General features: G+C 40.5%; 1 pseudogene; it reads left to right on the forward strand.

Annotated features, from left to right (window-relative positions):
• Positions 1-1,702: 1,702 nt before the first annotated feature.
• LOC113182199 (large ribosomal subunit protein eL8 pseudogene) lies at positions 1,703-3,237 on the forward strand (annotated as a pseudogene).
• Positions 3,238-7,100: the final 3,863 nt, after the last annotated feature.

Consider the following 7,100-nt stretch of genomic DNA (forward strand, 5'->3'; position numbering starts at 1 on the left):
TAATTTGCATACTGTGTAAGATCTATTCCTGTGAATGTCTGGTTTTATGGGTTTTGACAAATGGGGAGAGGTATCCACCATCATGATACAGAAATGATAAAAAATTGTTCCTTGAAATTCTCCAGTGTTATTATTTTGTAATCAACCCCACCCTCACCCTCAGCCCACCCCTCTCTTTTCCATCCCTATTGTTTTGTCTTTTCTAGAATGTCATATAAGTGGAATCATAACAGCAAAATGGCCTTTTCTCTAGTTTTTCAATTTCACTTAGTAAGTCTCAGGTTCAATCCACAGCACCCAAAAATCAAAATTGTTTTCTATCCTATACCTGGATATAATGTAGCAGTTGGAAATGTATGAATATAATTTTAAGGACTTAACTAGGCATTTTTGCACTTGAGATTTATGTGCATTTTTGCATATATCAGTGATTGGTCCCTTGCTATTGCTGAGTTGTACATACTGCATTGCACAGACACGTCCAGTTCACCATTGAAGGACATTTGAGTTGATTTTGGTTTGGAGAGATTACATAAAAAGCTTCTATAAACATTTATATACAGATTTCTTATATGAAAATAAACTTTTCTTTCTCTTGGGTAAATAGAAAGTAGAGTCACTAAATCACACAGAAAGGATAGGTTAAAATTGATAAGAAACCCTTTAAAGCTTTTAGTGAAGTTGTAGTATTTTGCACTCCCAGGTGCCATCCATGACACCTCTGATTGCTCTACATCCACATCAACAATTAGTATTGTCTAAAACTCTGAGTGGAAATAAACTTTTTTTTTTACAAATTAATTATCTTAGGTATTTGATACAGTCACAGAAAGCTGTCTAACACAACCCAAATATTTCCTGATTCTGAGCTTTGCATTTAACTACTCACTCTGCCTGGATAGTTCTTGCTTTAAAGTGTATCCTTGCTTTACTTCAATTTCTCACAAGCTTACATACAAACATTATATCACAGAGATCTGCCTTCCTATATAAACCTTATAGAAAACCAAACTAGCAATTCCTTTCATACTGTTTCATTAGTCTTTGCAACACACATCATCTAGTATATCATACATTTTGTTTATTTCATATTTTATATCCTCCTCTAGAATATAAGAAAGCAGCTTAGTTTTGTTCACTATTGTGTCTAGGATAGGGGACCTGGCAATTAATAAATATTTGTCACCCAAATGGATGGAGAGAGGAGGGTCTTTGCAGAGAATTCATAGAAAGTGTGGTGGTATTTCCTTTTCCCTTCATTTAGGTGCTTTGGTCTCTTTCCCAGCTGAATGAGGAAGACCCCAAAAGAACCAGTCATAGAACTTGGAGTTTTGGAAAAGGAGAGACTGACATCACATAACTGGCTGCAGGTGACTAGAGGATTCTGAAGGGTGAGGACCTGGAGTTCCCCACAACTGCAGAGCATAGAAACAGGGAGAGGCGAGAAGGGGAGTTTCAGAGGGGAAAGGAATCAGGAGTCTTCCGGTCAGATGCAAAGACACTGTGAAGACAGCCCGTCAGAAGCCACATCGAAGGGTCCCACCCAAGTGCCTCCCAAGGTGTAGTGGTTTGCGAGAGAAGACATGCCAAAGCCTGGATGGTTTCAGCCATAGATATTTATTTTCTCATAATTCTAGAGGCTATGAGTCTGAGCTCAAGATGAGGCTAGAAGTCCTAAATTATGGTCACCATATCACCATAGATGGTTCCTTTTGAGGGCTGTAAGAAGGATCTGTTCCACAACTCTGCTCTGGATTCCTATGGTTCATTAGCAATCTTTGATACTCTGGCTCACAGGTGCATCACTCTGCCCCAACTACTTCTCTCAGCATTCTCCTGTGTGTATCCAAATCTGCACTTTCCATAAGAACATTAGTCACATTGGCGTTAGGGCCCACCCAAAGGACCTCATCTCAACATAGACAATCACATCTGAAAAGACATTATTTCCCACTAAGGTCACATTCTGAAGTGAGTTGGGGCTTCAACATATGAATCTGGAGGGGGTGGAGGGAAAACACACTTTAAATTATAGCAATCTCTCACCAGAGTAAAAGAAAGCATTTAATCTTCAGCAGGGCAGCCCACTGGCAGGGCACCATTCCATGCTAACCATAGTTTTAATATAAACCATGGCAAGAAATCTCAACTCAGGTGAATGACCCACAACTTCAACAATGAACTCAGTTATAGAGTGAAACTGACACCATCAGCAGAATTCTGTTCTTTCAAATGGGGATCTAATGATGATGCTAAGTAATCAACTGAAACGAGTATTTTTACAAAAGTAAAAAGTACCATGAAATTTTTTATTGGTATATTATAATTGTACGTAATTGTAGGAGTTATTATTACACATTTGAACGTGCACACAAAATAATTTGGTAAATTCAAACTGGGGAGTGAAATTGGCCAAACCATTTAATTTTTAAACAGCAGGTCCTCTCTCAGGCAATTTCTACCATTCTCCTTCCTCTCTCTCTCTGTCTGTCTCCCTCCTCCAGCCACGCAAGACATGAAAGAAGGCCAAAGGAAGAAGGTGGCCCCAGCCCTGCTGTCATAAAGAAGCAGAGGGCCAAGAAATTAAATATTCTCTGCTTGAAAAAAGTCTAAATTTTGGCACTGGAGAAACATGACACCAGCCCCAAAGGAACCTCAGTTGCTTCATCCAGTGGCCCCACTTCATCCAGCTGCAGTGCACAGGGCTATTCCCTATGTGCTGCTGAAAATGTGTCCTGTGATTAACCAGTGCACGCAGGCTTGAGGCTGCCAGCTACCCAAACCAGAGATAAAGCAAGAGAAGAAGCAGAAGCCATAGACCTATACTGCCCATGATAGGGATGTCCCACAGAGAGACTTCCTGTCAACCACCTTGGTGAAGAACAAGAAGGTTCAGTTGGTGGTGACTCCACTTGACATGGATCCCTTCAAGCTGGTTGTCTTCCTGCCTGCCCTGTTTCAGAAGATGGAGGTCCTCTACTATATCATCCAGGGAAAGGCCCGGCTGGGACATCTAGTCCTCTGGAAGGCATGCAACACCTTACCTTCACACAGGTTAACTTGGAAGACAAAGGAGCTCTGACTCAGCAGGTAGAAGCTATCAGGACCAATTACAGTGGCAGATGCCATGAGATCTGCAGCCCCTGGGGAAGCAATGTCCTGAATCCAAAGCTTCTGGCTCACAGTGTCAAGCTGCAAAAGGCAAAGGCTAAAGAACTCACCACTAAACCGGATTAAATGAGCTTTATGTAAATAAAAAATGAGAGCTCAACATGATAGCATGTGCCTGTAGTCAGCTCTAGCTACTGGAGATGCTGGTGAAGGAACTTAGGAGTTCAAGGCCAGCCTGGGCAACACAGCAAGATTCTGTCTCAATAAATAAATAAATAAATGTATGTCTGGGAATATAGCTCAGTGGTAGAGAGTATGCTTAGCATGTCCAAGGCTCTGGGCTCAATCCCCAATACCAAAAATTTTTAAGTGAGTGTCTTTCAAAAATTGTTTGAGTGGCACCAACTTTTGCTGATCAAATAATGCATTTCCATTAGTTGAGAGAAAAGTCCCATGATTTAGAGTTGCAATCTCTGAACAGAATAGGAAGGTCCTCCAGAGATAGGAGGTCGCATATTTTATCTGTTAATTTAACCACAGTTGACTGATCAGCACCAGTTTACACACTAGTATTAGATGTGAACAAAGCACTGCTCTGACGTCAAAGTATGTAGGGGGTTTTTATTTGCTTTCTTTGGAAATATTTTTCTTGGGCTGTTTTATTTGATTTTCTAATGTCCAGGGAATTTAGAGAAGACAGAAGCACATCAAAAGTTTCTTAAGTGCCCTCTGTCATCCAATGACATTAGAACTGGCTTAAAAAGAATAGTCCTTCGTGGATGTGGTGCTTTTCTTCCAGGGGCTCAGAGAGTCTTTTACAACAAGTATTATTTTCTGTTTTATAGTTTCTGAGGTGCTCAGAGGCTAGGCCAAAATCTGTGGGTAGATATGAAAGGGAAAATCAAAGACCAAAATATTATGGTTAGACTCCTAGCCCATAAGCTATAATTCTTAGAAAAATGACTCCCTTTGTAACACAGTAATCATCAGCTACTGTATTATCTAGGTATCTATAACTATAGCTCAACTAACCAAAAGGAGTATTTGTTTAGCGAAAAATACTGAATCTGATCATGAGTCTCAGAATATTGTATGCATGTGAGATGCAGCAAGGAAATAAGTTCTCATGGATTTCCATTGGAAAGAGAGAGAGTCGATAAATAAGGTTAACTTATAAGTGCACTGGGCTTAATATTACCATCCAATCTTTCTCCATCACCTGGGACCTGCAAATGTGGCATGATTTAGAAAGAGCATCTTTACAGATATAACCAAGTTAAGACCGGATCATGCTGGATGATGGTGGGGCTTCAATCGAACATAACTAGTGTCTTTAAAAGAAGGAAATTTGATGGGCTGTGGTTGTGGCTCAGTGGTAGAGCGCTCGCCTCGCATGCATGAGCCCCTGGGTTCCATCCTCAGCACCCCTTAAAAATAAAATGAAGGTATTGTGTCCACCTACAACTAAAAAATAAATGTTTAAAAATAAAAGAAGGAAGTTTGAATGCAAAGACAGAGAGGAGCAAGAAGAAAATCATGGGGGCAGGACTTAGAGTGATTCCATTTTAAATCAAAGAATACCACTGATTGCTGCAGCCACTGGACGCCAGGAATGGATTCTGCCCCAGGGACTCCAGAAAAAAAATCAAAACTATTGGCACCTTGATTTTGGACTTGTGTCTTCCTGAACTTTAGGAGAATAAATTTCTGTTGGTTTAAGTTCCATAGTTTGTGTTAGGTCTTTATGTCAGCCTGAGGAAATAAAATAACACAATTTATGAGTGATGATAAGTATTAAGGAGAAAAACTAAAGCACTGAAGTGGGATTAGTTAGAAAACTACTACAATAATCCAGGTGATACCTGATGGTGACTTGGACCAATGTGACATAATCTTGCAGAAGTTTGCCTGTTAGGTTGGCTGGAAAAATTCACTATGAGAAGGTAACATGGATAGAGACAAGACTGAAGGAGGTGAACAACCCATGATGATACCTGGGGAAAGTGTTCCAGGCTAGAAGGAAAAGCACGTGCAAAGATCCTGAGGTTTGTATATACCCGACAAGTGGTAAATGCTATGAGGTAGTTCAGGGAATGACAAGGAAGCCAGTGTGGCTAGATTTGAGTGACAGACAGTAGAAGAGAGAATGGAAGGAGAAGATGAGCTTAGAGAGGTGATGGGTAGCCAAATGATGGAAATGCTATGAGCTGTCAAGACTTTCATTCAGACAGAAAGGAAGCTCTTGGAGAGTTTGGAACAGAGGAGCAGAGAAGAGTGATAAGATCTGACCTATATTTAATAGGATCTTTTGAGTTGTGGAGAATAGCCTGAAAATTATGAGACAGAAGCAGATAGATCATTTAGAAAACCATTGCAATGGTCCAGGTGGGCAATGATGCTGACTTGGATCAATGTGGGAGTTGGCAAAGATGTCTGCTCAGGGTATTTTTGTAGATATGGCCAATGAGACTGTGAACCAGATGTAGAACATGAGAAAATGAAAGAATCAAGTATAGCTCCAAGAAGCATTGCCAGAGAACTGGAAGAAGGGACTTGACAGGCAGTAAGAAGGCCATAAGGGACTTGGGATGCTGAGGGAAGTCGGGAATCGTCCAGAACCGTTAACCTTCAGATTCCAATTAGATATATAAGACGGAACACTGATTAAGCAGTTGGCCACACAAGACAGAGGAAGGGAGAAGTCTTGGTGGGAGGTTCTAATTTAGAAATTGGGATACAGGCGGTATCACATGCCTATGTGTTCATTATACCCTCCACAGTGCTTCTCACGTCTCTGCAGAAGGAGATATAATCTGGCAGTGCGGGGAGGGTGACCCTGCCTCTAACTTGTGACAGTTCCACACCCTTCTTATGGGAAGAATTAGAAAAACAGCTTCGCACAATCTGTTCAATGTTTTAAATTGTTATATATTTATTATTTATAACCCATCTATCTAAAAAAAAAGCCATGTTAGGCATAATGTTCAAACACATAAAAGAAGAAACATACAATTTGAAAAACTCAAACAGCAATTAGAGAAGTAAAATAAGTAAGCCAAGCACCTGTGAGTTGGAGACTTCTCTAAGTCCTTTTTTTTACGATCATCCTATTTAGCAGAGGATAAAAAGCCAGCAGACATCAGACGCTCTAGAAATTGCTAAATAACATTTTCATTTTTCTCTCCTTTCTGGAAAAAAAAATTTTGAAAGTATTACTTTGAAAAAATTGAATAAACGTTTTGTACTGATGGGTGAGATCTAACCACTCAAATATGAGCTGCCTGCCCCAGATGTCTGTAAGGAAAACGGGCTTCTTCCTCAGGGCAGGAAGCCAAGAGAGGCCTGCTTAGCATGCATGCCCCTGCAGAATTCCAAATGAGGGCCAAGACAGGGCAGCAAGGGCTCCAGCTCATTTCTCAATGGGCAATCTCAGTGTTGTCCTTACCAGAAAGCACTGCTTTGTTTATAGACGGTTGTCTGGTCCTTTGATAAACTATATATTTTCCCCTGTGGTCTTGAGTCTTCGGACACACTCTTTGAACTTTGGAAATGTAGAGGGCTGACAGCATCTAGGCAATGTGCCTGACAGTTCTATTCTCTTATCTTTACAGGAGACTTGCATTCAGTGTAAGTCTGGAATAATATGTGATCGTTGTCCAGAAGGATCCCTGAATTCTAACCATACCTCAGTTGTCAGCTGGCAATCTCTCATGGAAAGAACAATAAAATCCAAGAGCAAGAATTTTACTACGTCTGAAAGATCTCACTGGAATGATTTAAATTCCAATCAGTGCTGGCTGCCAGGGTAAGAAAGGGAAGTGAGAAAGTGTATTAAAAGAATCCTTTGGTAGCTCTGATTTAGAAATGGGTCTACTGGTGATATGATCATTTTCCCTGAGAAAGAAGTTCTACTAGACCTCCTTCCCCCAAAGCCTGCTACTAATTTATCATTTTAACTATTTCTGGAATAGCTTGTGTGTGCCCAGCAA

This window comes from Urocitellus parryii, chromosome 9 (genome assembly GCF_045843805.1).
Source record: "Urocitellus parryii isolate mUroPar1 chromosome 9, mUroPar1.hap1, whole genome shotgun sequence".
Lineage (NCBI taxonomy): Eukaryota > Metazoa > Chordata > Mammalia > Rodentia > Sciuridae > Urocitellus > Urocitellus parryii.